A 15,305-nucleotide genomic window follows, 5' to 3' on the forward strand; every position below is an offset into this window, starting at 1 on the left:
TATCTATCTATCTATCTATCTATCTATCTATCTATCTATCTATCTATACACACACACACACATATATATATAACTATAACATATACACATAACTATGATACAAAATAACGCATAAAAGATGGGCAAAATCAACATGTTGTATCAGATCTGAGGGGTAAATAGTAGGGGGGAGGAAGAATCAAGGAAAGCTTCCCGGAGGAGACAGCATTTTAATGTGGTACTTTAAAGAGTCAATGGGCATTCAGCAAATAGAGCAGAGTAAGGGGAAAAGAGCCTAAAGGCAAGAAAACATAGGGCTTGTGCGGTGATGACAGGTAGACTAGTCTTGGGCAAGCGTGAAAAATGGCTGGCAAGGTAGGGAAATCCTAGTGGAAGGCAAAGGAGTTTCAACTTTATTCAGCAGGACATTTTAATGAGCCATTAACAGGATTTGAGCAAAAGAATGACTTTGTCAGATGTATGTATAAAAAAGATAAGAATGGCAAGGGTTTGAAGGATAGACTGAAGAAAGGTGGAAAGGAGAAGATGGAGGAAAGAAGACCATCTAGAAAACTGGTGCAATTATCTAAGTGAGAGATTGAAAAGGTCAGTGGCAAAAGAAATGTTGTTTATCCGTCATTTTCAAAGAGGAAGGACTGATGACATCGCAGGGTGCTGACTTGAAAATGAATTGGATTCAAGTGAGGCAGTTACACAAAGTCATCAGACTCACTCTCTCTTCCAGAGTCACTGACATCCAGTGGCAGAGCAAAAGTCAAGATGATGATGGCTGTGATACAATAGATGATCTTTGCTTCTTCAATGTCTGACCAAGTTCTGAGTGTTCCATAGAGCCTGATTCAGCTGCCTTCGTGGCTATTGCAACAAATTTTTTCATCCACCCATTATGCCAGGGGAAGTTTTCACATGCTTGGGGTAGACACCCCCCCTCAACTCACTGATGGGTTTGAGCTTTGTTGGTTACCCTCAATCTGGTTTAGCCTGCCTGCTCAGATTGTTTTACTGAGGTGTGGTTGTTGTGCATGCTACAGTTTCTCGGAGTCACAGGTGAGTATTGGGTGAAGGTGAACACCAAAGGTGAATGAGCAACCCTGAAAAGGGCTTGGGAAGCCCTTATACCAGAGGTACTAGTCCTCCTTGGACACCCATACACCCCTGCAAAAGAAATAAAGAGGAGGGGACAGAAGAGAGATATCGTAGAGCTTGAATTAATAGGCCTTGGCATCCAATTGGATGTAATGAGATTATAGATTTAGTATCAGAAGAGATCTTAGTGATAAGGTCAGTCCCCTCCTTTTACAGATAAGGAAAATGAGGCCCAGAGAGGTTAGTGATTTCCCTGGGGTCATACAGGTAATAGGTAACACCTGGGATTTGAATCCAGTTCCTTTGAATCCAAATCTAATATTCTTTCCATTACACCATAGGTGTAGAAGAAGAAAGATTTTAAAATAACAGGGGAGCCTGGGTGAAAGGTGGTTGTCACTGAAAGAAATAATGAAGTGATAAGGAAGAGCAATTTTTAGGCAAAAAATAATAAGCTTCTTATGGAGCATATCGAATTTGAGTGGCTGATGGTCCAATCAGGTGGAAATGTCCTGGAAGCAGTTATAATACAAGACTTAAGAGAGTCTTGGAGCTTAAGAAAGAGGTCATCTGAAGATACATATCTGGGAGTTCATTGACAGAGAGGATTATTAAAGCAAAGAAAGTCAGTTCAATTGCCAAAGAAAAGAATGGAGATAGAAAAGAGAAAAATGGTAAAAGCAGAACTTTGAAGAATGCTCCTTAAAGAGTTGAGAAGGAACCAGAGAAGAAGGAATAATTAGGTTTGGAGGACAAGCAAGAAAGTAAGATCTGAAGCCAAGGAAGAAGAGAAGGAGAGAGTCCTGGTGTGGACAGTATCAAATGATTCAAGGAGGTCAAGGATGAAAAAGAGGGGAAAAAACAATAACCTTTGGACTTAGTTAATCAGAAGCCTTGAGAAGCAGTCTTGATTGTGTGGTGGGAATGAAAACCAGATTATAAATGCTTATGGAGAGATGGCAAGTGGTGAAGAAGAACTTGGGTCTTGAAGGAAGCCAATCCCAGTTCTTCTATGGGAAACCTCTGAGCTCTTAAAATAAGAACCCTTTTCTTTTAGAGATAATCTCTTGCCTTGTATTAGTTTCCTACAGTTACAATGAAGAACATTGATTCTAAAGTCAGAGGACCTTGGTTTATGTCCTGATTATGATATTTACAAGGCACTAATTAATTAAATCTCTGGGTTTCAATTTCTTCCTCAACTAGATGAAGGGACTGGACCAGACTGCCTCTGAAATTCCTTGCCACACTAAATCTATGACCTATAATCCATCTCTGTAAGATCCATACTCCTAAACTTTCTGAGGCTAATAACTTTTTGATGGGGGAGGTGTGGTCCAGACCTATAATCCATCTCTGTAAGATCCATACTCCTAAACTTTCTGAGGCTAATAACTTTTTGATGGGGGAGGTGTGGTCCAGACGTGGGGATTTCATCAGGGTAGACAACTCTTTATGATGAAACCATCCTACCAATTTGACTCAGTAACTATTCTGCAATATAATAATGTCTTAGAGAGTTGTTTGGGTTACTGATGTTAAACAATTTGTCCTAGGGTCACACAACCAGTATCTGTCAAAGGAAGAATAAATTATTCTTTTTTTCGCTGAGGCTAATCATCTATCCTCTGTCCCATGCTGCCTCTTCCTAACATTTTTTACATTGAATAGCTTTCTAATAACTCCATGAATGGGTTTTAAATGATCCATTTTCCATATCAAATGTCATTTCACCTTATTTGTGATCCTAAGAAATGTTAAATAATCCTAGAGGAGGACTTATGACCCTTTTTCAGCTGAGGGGCTTTGAGCAGAGGTGATGAGGAAATACCCATCAACTGGGGAATGACTAAACAAGTTGTGGTATATGTATATTATGGAATACTATTATTCTATAAGAAATGATGAGCAGAGTGGCTAAGTGGCGAAATGAATAGAGCACCAGCCATGAAGTCAGGAGGACCTGAGTTCAAAACTGACCTCAGATACTTAACACTTAGTAGCCTGTGGGCAAGTCACTTAACCCCAATTGCCCTGCCTTCCTCCCTCCAAAAACAAAACAAAACAATAAAAGAAATGATGAGCAGGCAAATTTCAGAAAAATCTGGAAAGACTTACATGAACTGATGCTGAGTAAAGTGAGCAGAACCAGAACACAGTAATACCAATATGGTATGATGACCAACTTTGATAGACGTAGCTGTTCTCAATAATACAGTGATCTAAGACAATTCCAAAAGACTCATGACAGAAAATACTATTAAGTGAAGAAAAAAAAAAGATCCTTTTCAGAATTTGGAAGAAACATTAATGGTGGTATGAAGTTGTAGTAAGAGTTAACATGAGTTATAATAATAAATATAAATATAACAAAAGGATATCAATATATTTATAAATATAATAATATAAATAGTAAATATTATTGTTGTTGTTCAGTCATTTTTCAGTTGTGTCCAACTCTTTGTGACTGCATTTGGGGTTTTCTTGGTAAAGATATTGTAGTAGTTTGCCATTTCTTTCTCCAGCTCATTTTACAGATGAGGAAACTGAGGCGAACAAGGTTAAGTCCCTTGCCCAGGGTCAACAATTAGTAAATGTCTGAGATCAAATTTGAACTCATGTCTTCCTGACTCCAGGTTTTGCACTTTATCTACTGTTTCATCTACCTTCCCAATAAAAATTGCAGCTAACACTTATCTAACACTTGCTTTGTGCCAGGAGCTTTACAATTATTATCTCCTGTCCTTACAATAACTCTTATTATCCCCATTTTACAGATGAGCAGACTAAGGCAAACAAAAGTTAAGTGCCTTGCCAGGAGCATACAACAAGTGAGTGTCTGGAGCTGGATTTGAACTCAGATTTCCCTGATTCCAGACCTGTCATGACAAAAACACAAAGTCCTTTCTTCACAATAGTCCAGGGACTTATATTCAGTACTCTTCACCACAGCAGAACATAGCCTGGAAGATGTAAACTCACAGCTAAATGTTTGCTTTACTAAATGTAGATAGCCTATCTAAATAATTCTAGCCAAAAAAGGAGTTTATCTCTTCTTTCATAATTGGGGCAGGGTAGGAATCGGATTCTAAAATGTCCAGATAATTTGCTCAACTCTCCACATAATTTTGCTTGTGTAGACCTTGCCTCAGATATTCTCAAGTGCCTCTGGGTTCTAGTTGGCTTAGTACACTTATGAAATTGCCTTTCCTTTCCAGATTCATAAACAAACATGCAGGTGAGAAAACCAACAGCCCAAGAGGGTTGGCTGTCATTCAACAAGGGTGGGGATGAGCATTGCTCCACATGGGGCTAATCCAAAAAAGAAACACATGCACACACACAAATCCACACCCTTCCAAGCCACCCAGATGTCAGAAGGCCACACATGCTGGCTCTATCACATCTGCTAGAGGACTGATTGAGAGAAAAATATATTCTCCTTTGGTCAGTCAACACCGTTTATCAAAGGACACCTATGTGTAGGGCCTCAAAATTGACAATAAAGCCCACTAGTCTAGTTTCATGGCAAGAAAGTTCAATAATTTCCTAGGGTACAGCTGCCTAAGCTATCTTTCTGATTGATAGGCACAAGGCCTGGACTGGATGAATGCAGGGCTCCCTGTAGAGAGAGGAAGATGGCAGCTGACAATATCACACCCACCAAATTCCCATGAATATTTTCATACTGGTGAGATCTAACGAAGATGAATCTTTTAGACAGCCTCAAAGGGGAAAGGAAATCACAAAAGGGCAACATGAAGAAGCCTGGGGTAAGTGGGTAGGATTTATTAGAAACTCTTTTCAGCACTCAGAGCTCTTTGCAACCTGGTCCCTTCCTTCCTTGCTGACCTTCTCACTCATTACTCCTTTCTACACATTTCTGTGATCCAGTCATTCCAGCCTACTTGGTGGTAATCACATATAACTCCCCATTTCTATCTCTTGGCCATTGTAGAAGCTATCTGTCCTCCCTGACTGGAACTCTTTCCCTCTTCATCTCTACTTTCCGAACTCCCTGTTTTACCTGCAAGACTGAGCTTAAATGCCACCTTCTGAAAGAGGCCTTTTCTGCTCCCTCGGCTTCTCGTTATTGTTTGTCCTTTGTTTTCCAAAAGGACCAATGATATCATGGGGTGATGTCTTGACTTGCTGGTGAATTGGATTTAAAGGAGGCAGAGCTTCACAAAGTCATCAGCCTCACCCTCTCTTCCAGAATCATCAAAGTCCAGGGGCAGAACAAAAGTCAGGACAACTGACAATGTCTGACCAAGCTCCAAGGGGTTCCATAGCACCCGCTTCATCCACCTTTATGGTCATTGGAACAAGTTGTTCTCATCTCCCCATTCCACCACAGGAAGTCTTCACATGTTTGGGTAGACGTCCCCTTAACTCATTGAAGGTTTATTGTCATTACCTTCAACCTGGTTTAGCCTGTCTGCCAAGTAGGGTTTACCGGGGTGTAGCTTCAGCACATGCTACAGCTTCTTAGAGCCACAGGTGAGAATCAAGTGAATCAGGGAGACACCAAATATGGATGAACCAGAAAAGGTTCAGCAAGTCTTTACACTAAAGATGCTAGTCATCCTGAACACCCTTCTCTTCCAAGGTTGGCTTATATTGACTTCGGAGGGACCTTATAGATCCCTACTATGTAAATGTTAGAATAAGGTACTTAATCACATATGGGCATTAGAATGTAAGCTCATTGAGGGCAATAATTCTTTTCATCTTTATCTTTGTTTCTTCAGCACCTCCCATAGTGCCTGGCACTGTGGTTAATAGGTGCTTAATAGATGCTAGTGTATTAATTGGGTATTGCTTTTCCTTGGTGACCAGAAGTTGCATGTGTAGATGGGCCTCAAGTATTCTTAGAGGAGCTAGTCCATCTAGTCCATAGGTTCTTCCCAAAATTTTTTTTTTTAAAGCAGACCACACAATATTTGTTCATAATGACTAAAAATGGGGTAAGAAGACAAGGACCAGCTGGATCATATCCCACGTGACAAGGAGGAACAAAGGACTAATCCAAAGGACACATTTTTTATTAAAATGTTGGAGAAATTCAACTGTTGCTGTTTGTTTAAGTTGATTTTTCATTTCCGGTTGCCCCTTCCTGAGTGCCCCAGTGGAGTCATAGCTCGAATTCCTAAAGCAGGTTCCCAGTCATAAACAGACCTTCATCCAGGAAGATGAAGGCAGGCGTGTTCACCAGCCTAGAAGAAACTGGTTAGCAAGGAAGGGCTGCCTCCTCAGCGGCTGTTTTGCCTTTTGTCTTTCTATGTGAGCAGACTGAAAATGCCATTTTAAAGAGGGGAATTATATTATGTAGGACCATGATCTGGTCTTGGTTTCTGTCAACTCACATTGAACTTTATAGGGGTTTGGAAGGAATTTGTGTGAGAGAGTCAGTTAGTTAGCAAAGTAATAGAATGCTGAATTTGGAGTTAGGAAAGTCTTATTTCTAATGTCATTTAATATCAGACTCAGTTTCCTCATCTGTAAAAGGGGGATAATAATAGCACCTGCCTCACAAGGTTGTTATAAGAATAACAACATATATGTAAAGTATTTTGCAAACCTTAAAACACTATATAAAGGTTAGCTATTAACATTTATTATTTAGTACATTTTGGATTACTAGAAAAATGAACTTTAAAAATTGAGTGAATAATTTCTTCTTTGGAGGGGACTTGCAATTCAAGGAAAAGCTAAACAGCTCCAGCCTCAACCGTCCAGAAAAAAAAAAATGTATCTTTGGGTTGACATGGCAAGACACCAGAGCAAAAAAGTTTCAGCCCCAAAGGAGAATTTGGCAGAAAGTTATTAGCAAGTGAATAAAGAGCCTTCTAAATGGGACTTCATATATCACGGTAACTAAACTGTTTGCTCCTGTTAGCACCAGGAAGGGGCTGATTCTACAGTCTTTACTCAGGCAGCATTCCCAATAAATTCAGGAGTTGGATTATTTGACCTGAAGACCTGAGTCCCACATGGGTGTGTATAAATAGATATATTATAGGACTTTTACATACATATAATATATAGAGATGTATGTTCACCCACAAATGCACACTCATGATCTATGGTTCTCTCCTACTTACATAAGTTTTTATGACAGTGATTAACCAAGGTCATTTTAAATGCACAGGAACTGGTTTTAATCCATGACTTGTGAATCCATCTCTTGTGAATGTTCCATCTGGTAATGGATTTGAAATCAACAAGCATTTATTAATGTCTTTATGGGGTTCCAGGAACTGTGCCAAGCATTTGTGACACAAAGGATGGTAAAAATATGGTTCCTGCCCTCAAGGAGGTCTCAGTCTAATAGGTTTAAATACAGTCTCTGCCCGTATATAACCTCGGAGAAGTAATTTAACCTCATTTAACCTCAGTTTCCCCATCTACTAGATGAGAGGGTTGGGTTAGATGATCCCTAAGGCTCCTCAAAAAGTTCTAAATATTATACTATGATCCTATTTTCAAAGTGTCTGGCTATAGAGAGCTATAAGTATAGATATTGTTAGAGCTAGAGATGTAGACATAGATAAATATAAAACCTGGCATTTTTATCATTGAGTTTTAAATGATCACTTGGGCTTCCTGATCTCTTAGATGGTGTCAGCCAAATTCAGTTTCCCTAAACTGGAACTGGAAAAGAGAAATCATTTTGTATAATTCATAGACTCAAAACATTTTTGCCTAAAGGAAGGAAAACAGTGTATTTTAAGCACCTACTATGTGCCAAGCCCTGTGCAGTGCCCAACACTATGCATCTACAAGAATCAAAGCAAGAAGGTAGTTCTCTCTTGAATCATCTAATTAACCTACTTCATTCCTTGTATCACTGATCATGCTTTATCAGTTTCCCAAATTGTTGCTATAGAATTTATAAGGTTTTCTAAAAAACCTAGGCTTGGAGAGGGCCTTCCTATCCACTAGGTTACAAAGATTTTTGTCACTTTTTCTCAAAGTTATGGCATTTGCAGAGAATCATGGGAAAGAACATGTGTCTTATAGCTTCTTTCACTTTCAAAACCAGAATAAAACTTCCCAAGCCTCTGGAGCCTCAATTGCCAGGAAGGGAGATTTTGAGGGCCATTGTTCAAAGGTAATGTGGGATTTCCAAAGCCCATAGACATTAGCACACTGATTGTATGTGCAGAGATTACCAAGACTGTTTACACACATAGAAAATTACTAGAGGCATTGAAGTAGTTATATAGATATTTATTTCTTGCCTCTCTCCTCTCTACCCACCCCCTTCCCTCCAACCAATTCATTTGGTTGCAAAAGTGAGTTCTGAGTAAACCATCCAAATGCTTTCTTCAGTTCTCCATTACCACTGACTTAGGTAGCCACCACCTAAGTCAGAAATACAAAAAGGAGGCAGAAAGAGTAGGAGCATGTTGACACTAGAGCAATTATGGTCCTGGTATCAGGCCCATGTGTGTTTAATATAATTCAAAAAGCGTAAATGTCTGGAGAAGAGCCACAAGAACTATTTGTATTTGGTAGCTGAGGTTGAGATGATTATCAATGGCTCATAAAATTAAAAAAAAATCAAAGAGAAGTTACCAAGATTTTTTCTCTTTTTTTTCTGGCACCTTGGGCCTCATTAGGGAAGCCCTGCCAATCTACCCAGAGTCAAAGAGACCTGTCCGTTGGCTTTTGTTCTCAAAGGGAGAGGGAAAATCCACCCAATTTTGCATAATCCCAAGAAAGGCAGGAGGGCACAACTCCACATTCGTTGGAAAGCTGGGGATATTTCTTTCCCTTTGGTACACACATCCAGCTGCTTCCAATTCTGAGTGGCAACAGTACCTGCTGTGCCTGGGCGGGTGGCAAAAGTCCCTGAGTCTCTAGAAGGATTTTCAAATACTGCACAAGATTCATTCCCCTATAGAAGTATGGCTTCAATAACTCTCTCTTGAGAGCTTCGCTAACTCCTTCGTTACACAGGAATGTAATTTAGAGCACCGAAAGAGGTCATTTACTCCAAGTGATTTTTTTCTCAATACAGCAAAAACACCTCCCCAAATGGAGTAATTTACTCTCTTCCAACACACAGTGACAATACCTTGTAATCAATGCTTCAACACAGATGAAAGTCTGTTTTTTCAGGAGACCCTTAAATTCTGCTATTCTTGACTTTGGTATGTGGGGTTCAGGGAAGGGAAAGTTATATCCAGAAGTGTGGGGGTTGTTTGATTGATACATTTTCTGGTGGGTGTGGAAAGAAAAGGCCAGGGAAGGGCGTCAACAACTGTCGAGAGGTGAGAAAGTTAAAATAGCTATTTTCAGAACTTTCTATGGTATGCGGACTTGTTAACTCAGTTAACGCAGTTCAAAGGAGTTTTAAAAGTTTCAACTTGTTCCCTTTGCCTTGACAAAAGGAGAAAAATAAGAAGAACCTTTAGGACAACTTATCCAACTCTCATTTTCCACGTGAAAAACAGACTCAGTAAGGTAATGTTGTTCAAAAAGCCCTGCTAGAAAGTGGAAAATCCAGCCTCTAAATCCAAATCTTCTGTTTCCTAAGATGGCGCTCTTTGTATTATCACTAGGTCCTGATTAATGTGAAGAATTCACTTAATGAAGTAGTCAATAGGATTCACCGCGTATATTCTGAGTAATTGGGCTAGAACCAATTACCATATTTTACATAATTATAATATCATATAGTGAATCTGAATTCATGCTGTAAGATTCATTATTTGCACTAATCAGGACCTAACTGTGCAACATAGTAGTTAACTAGTAAATTAACTAATATGCAGTTAACTAGTAAGTAGTTAACTGCTACGAAAGACCAAAAAAAAAAAATCCACACTGGCCTGAATAATGAATTATATTCAGCTGGGCACAAATAAGGTATTTTCTGAAGTAAAGTACTTACTGACTGAACAGAACAATCTCAAAAAAGGGATAACAAACTGCCAGTTAGGCTGATTCTATCCACATGCTGCTGAAACATGAGGATAAAAATTGAACAATTCAGCAAATCAAACCAGGTGTTTCTTCCATAGGTCTTTCTAAGCTATGCACATGGGAAGTTGGTCATTTGATTGGTTCTTGCATCTCCTATTCGTGGTCAGAGCACCTCATTTTAAAAAAATTATTTTTTTTGCTTTTACATTCTTTAGTTAAATCTTTTGCTCAATTCTTGGCTAAATAATGCCCTGAGCTCAGATTCGGTTTACCAACTATACTTTAAAGTTTCTATAGTCAACTACACAGACTAACTCTAGTTAGAAGAGTTCTATTCTCTGCCAGTCCAAGACATCTATCAGTCATTAGTAACTTTCTTCTAAATAATGTGGGAGCAACTTCTTTAATGAGGACTGAGATAACACAATATTGGCTCTTGTCTTCCAGACACTGACGCCCACCATCTGCATTGCCGGGCCCCATTGCCTGGCCCTACACACAGGTTCCATTGACTTCAAAGGGAGATTCCTATGGGAAGGTAACAACAAAGCACATGGAAAAACTCCACCATCAAGTTCCACCATCTTAGAGTTAGACAAGAGACAAAGTGCTAGAGTTTTATTTCAGTTTTCAAAAATTTTAAACATTTAAAGCCCATGCTGTCTCCTCCCATGACACAAAAGCAACTGGAAAGATTTTGTTCAAGCTTTTCAAAAAGTTCACTTTGAGACAAAGTCCAAGAATAAAAGCTTTACCCTGAAATGTATAGTGTGGGGGGTTGGTTTGGGGCATTGGGGAAGGGGGTTATTTAAGAAGAGAGTAAAGCAGAAAATATAGCCTCCTGAGCATTTGCCACCACAAATGTTACACACACACACATACACACACACACACACACACACACACACACACACACACACCAGGGCACAATGTGCATATTACACGTTGTGATAATTCTACAGCCAGAAAGATATGTTCAGGGACTGAAATAGCACATTTTTCCTTTGAACTGACAAAAAGATCCTTGGGCAATTTTGAAAGCTGCACTGGGTGCTTGTTAGAAGTGAGGTGATTCACAAGATTTTCTGTAGGACTTGTACAAACACAGTGTGCATAAGATTGCAAAGGATCCGAAACAAGACCCAAACCCAGCTCTCTGAGCTCCATTGGTCTCCTCGAACAGCTGCCTCACAATCCTCTAGAATCTCCAGCGTGACTACTATCAAATGGAGGCAGGCATGCAATGGACCCCATGCTTCCAGTCACCAGCACTGTCTGAATATGTGGTATTGCTATCAATGCTCGTGCCAAAACCAAAGAATTCCGAGACCCTGTTACCTTTCTGAAGAGAGAGAGAGAGAGCTCAAAGCAGCTGGATTTCAGAGCCTCCTGGTGACCCCTGGTTAATGCAAAGGATCTGAGGCTGAGGTAGGTGCCTACAAGGATTTCCTCTATATCCCAACTACTTGCCCACACTTACTTACAAAAGGGGGCAGGGGGAGGAAGAAGCATAGATTCCTTTTCAGAAGGAAGGTTACAAAGGAGACAGAAAGCCCTTCCTTTTAGGGAAAGAAAAGAAGGGACACTGAGGGATTTCCTTTGGGGGCTTGGAACATTAACAAAAACAGATTCCTGAGATTGGGTTGTATAGGAGGAAAAAAGTTTTTTCTGCTGTTATTATTTGTTTTCATTACTTCCTTACTTGAAGTACCCAGGTAAGGGTCATTAAGATGTCCCTGGCATCGATAATATTGGTCAGCTAAGATGTGAGTACATACATGTCATCTAAACCTGTATGTTTGTAGATAGAAAATAAGTAAGTCTATAGGTACACATGTATAATAAAGGAAAATTGCTTTATTTTTTAAGTCCTTTAAGAAAGAGACAGCCAGACAAAGGCACCAAAAAAATGGACTGTCTGGCCAAGAAAGAAATTGCTGGCAAGAATAGATGAACCTAGCTATTAGCTTTCCTGCAGCTGCATAACCTACGTCCAGTGCAAGGAGATCCTGCCGCTGCCCTGAAGTACGGGCTGCCTAGGCTTCTCCAGAGTAAGGTTTTGGCCTTTCTGTACTTGGAGTTTTGCCTTTGAGTTCAGAGGTCGTCAGGGCAGAAAAAGTAAAAAGGAATTGAGAAATTACCTGCATTCAAAATTCAAAGTATCTATTCTAGCTGACTTCAGACTAAAAAGGTATGCATTGTGTAAACGTCAAATATATACTGTAATTTTTTTTCATTTTTCCAAAGAGAGGGAAATGCAAAGATGTGACCAGGAGTTTGTCTGCAATAAATCTATAATTTTTTTTAAATGAAGGGGAGAAAGGGGAAATGAAGAACCCCCTTTTTTCTTTCCTACTCAAGGAAATACTCTTGTATTTCCCCCAAACAAATGAGAAACTTGATTATAGAAAGTGCATCCAGTGGTGGATACTCCAGGGCAGACAGACTGAGCTCTAGGCAGCCCAGAGCTGAGGGGAACAATGAACTTTATGTTCCTCTAGTACAAATCACACACTTTCCCGCTGCTAATAAAGACTTTTTATATAACTGCAGTCAGGCAGGAACTCCAGAGGGTGTGGCACTTGTGAGATAATCACATCCCCAGGGTGGCAGATGAATTTGGCTGTGGGTACAGAAGCTTTCCACAATACCAGGGAAATATCTCCAGATAACATAGCCACTCCTGTCAGCCCCAATCAATCCAGCCTTGTCACCTAGAGAGTCTCACTTCAGTCACCTCAGCTACTCCTTTTCCTATCAAAAGTTCAGCTCTGAAGCCTACGCCAACCACATTTGTTCAAATATCCAGCTGGCATTTTGTCCAAAGGTAGAATTGTCAAACACAAGGGTAAAAAGTGTTCACTCTGACCAGCAGCAAGGTCACACAAAACCGAAGTCCCTTTGCAGAGTGGCAGGGAGAAGAAACTCGGGGATCTCCTAGGGGGTGGGGAAATGCCCAAAGCCTATAGCTGTCTGACAAAACACAAATCCTGAGAAGCATCAGATACCATTTTGGGGGGATTTGATCTGGATATGTGAGGAGGTAAGCTTTCTAGAGCACCATTCTGTGCCTTACCCAGGGTGACATTGCCAGAACACCAATAGCCGCAACAATAATAACAGCATTTGTATGGCATTCTACATATGTTATCTCATTTGATACGTCAACAACTCTGTGCTATAGAGCTGTTATTATCCCCATTTTTTCAAATAAAGAAACTGAGATGGGAGGGGTTAAGTGACTTACCCAAGGTCACATAGCTGATAAATATCGAAGAGGTAGCTGGTAGGTAGTACTTGGCCCAAAGTCAGGAGGACCTGAGTTCAAATACAGCCTCAGTCACTTACTAGCTGTGTGATCCTGGGCAAGTCACTTAGCCCTGTTTGCCTCAGTTTCCTCATCTGTAAAATGAGTTGGAGAAGGAAAAGGCAAACCACTCTAGTATCTTTGCCAAGAAGACCCCAAATGGGGTCACAAAGAGTAGGACACACTGAGCAACCACAATTTCCTCCCCTGCCCTAAGTCCTTTCAGGATGAAGATCCAAAGACACAATGCACATTATCTTTATATAGCACTATTTAAACCTGAGTGATTATTCTCATCCAACTTACGTATATGAAAATACATTTTAAGTCATCAATTACTATATAATATGGAGTATTTCTTTAATGCTGGTCTTGTTCCGGTGGCTTTCTTTTGCTTCCTCCAGCCTCCAGCCTCCCCTTACCATAACTTTACACTTCTGTTTTACTTTTTAAATTCAGAAAAGCAGTACTTCAATTTATCAAGTTGAAATCAATCCATCTCTGCCCACCCACACCCACACCTCTCCTCCATACACTTCTATTATTCAACATGGCCGTGGCAGAAAGATCTGGAAATCTGGGTTCTAGTATCAACTCTGCTTCTAACTATACAACCTTGGGCAAGTCAATCTGTGCCTTTTGGCTTCGGTTTCTTAATCTGCCAATAAGGACTCGGTGAAGCATCAGGTCCCTTCCTACCTTAAAATTCTTTAATTCTATATGAGGACAATGTCATAACTCTTTAGGGGAAGTTTACATAATTGTTTATGGAAGTACTGGGAGGAAGAAGGAATTATACAGTCACAGATTCAGAGATAGAAGGGACCTTAGAGGCCATCTAGTCTAATCCTTTTATTAATTATGAAACGGAGTCCCAGAGATTGTGATTGATACACCCAAGGTCATATAGGTCAGTAGGTGAAAGCATTGGAACCTAGGTCTTCTGAACCCAAACCCAAGGCTCTTTCCACTGACCTCACTGCCTCGGCATCTATCCTTCTCCCACCATTAAAGATGCAGATAGACTATGAAATGAGGATATATTCATATTGCAATTCATGTTTGCATATTCTGGTCCAAGGTGCTATAGGTGTGGACCGCCCACCACTGTTCAGATGCTAACCCACTCGGGACACATCTGCTGTGGATGTTCCCACAAGAGTTCTCAGTTTGCAAAGATTCAAGTCAAATGAACTCATATCATCTATAGGGCAAAACAGGACTTTATTTTCTTTTTCATTGACGCTAAGATTTAAGTGTATTTCCTGATTCTGCCCACTAGATGGGGGCACAGCTCCATCTCAGTTAGCTGACTAGAAGGGTGAAAATGAGAGACACAGAGACACAGAGATACAGAGAGACACAGAGAGCGGAGGGAGAAAGGAGAGGAGAAGGGAGGGGAGAGAGAAACAGACATAGAGACAGATACAGAGGGAGGGAAGAAGGGAGAGAGAGAAGATAGAGAGAGACAGACAGACTCTAAGAGACACAGGGACAGATAGAAACACAGACAGAAAGAGACAAATAGACAAAGGACAGACACACAGAGTGAAACAAAGAGACAGAGATATAGAGGCAGAAAGACAGAAGAGATAGAGACAGACAGGGGAGGCAGAGAAACAAAGACAGAGACAGACATACAGACAGTGAGAGAGAGACAGGAGACAGAGAGAGAGACACACACACAGAGAGAGAACAGAGAAGGCCCTTTTTTGTTTTTGACCAGGAACTAGAGCCATAAAGAAATACTAGTTCAGTTTTCCAACCTGGAGGTTCAATTCCATTGAATTCAGTATATCACAGGAAACACACAGCATCAATTTCTATGAAAATGAAACAGCAGGGCTTATCACAGCTAATGATCAAATCTGGAATTTGTCTATACCTTGCATCCTACTAGATATTAGAAGGAAACACAGATGATACCATTAAGCATGACCCTCAAATAAACAGTTACAAATCATTAATTATTTTAATT

At 40.2% G+C, this 15,305-nt stretch overlaps 2 long non-coding RNA genes across 5 annotated transcripts in view; one reads left to right on the forward strand and one right to left on the reverse strand.

The window, feature by feature from the left end:
* Positions 1–15,305, reverse strand: part of LOC138173558 (uncharacterized) — a 36,918-nt gene that overhangs the window by 14,047 nt on the left and 7,566 nt on the right. The window contains exon 1 of one of the 4 annotated variants that reach the window (XR_011171433.1): positions 3,205–3,322. The exons of the other annotated variants lie outside the window; for them this stretch is intronic. This is a non-coding gene — a long non-coding RNA (uncharacterized lncRNA). Of the gene's footprint in view, positions 1–3,204; positions 3,323–15,305 lie in introns of those variants that run through there. 4 annotated transcript variants of the gene reach the window in all.
* LOC138173559 (uncharacterized) overlaps positions 10,881–15,305 on the forward strand; it is a 57,513-nt gene continuing 53,088 nt past the window's right edge. Inside the window, exon 1 of the long non-coding RNA XR_011171436.1 lies at positions 10,881–11,448. This is a non-coding gene — a long non-coding RNA (uncharacterized lncRNA). The remainder of the gene's footprint in view (positions 11,449–15,305) is intronic.

This window comes from Petaurus breviceps, unplaced genomic scaffold (assembly GCF_028583685.1).
Source record: "Petaurus breviceps papuanus isolate PSGF00001 unplaced genomic scaffold, PetGlider_PUasm1.0 582, whole genome shotgun sequence".
Classification (NCBI taxonomy): Eukaryota; Metazoa; Chordata; class Mammalia; order Diprotodontia; family Petauridae; genus Petaurus; species Petaurus breviceps.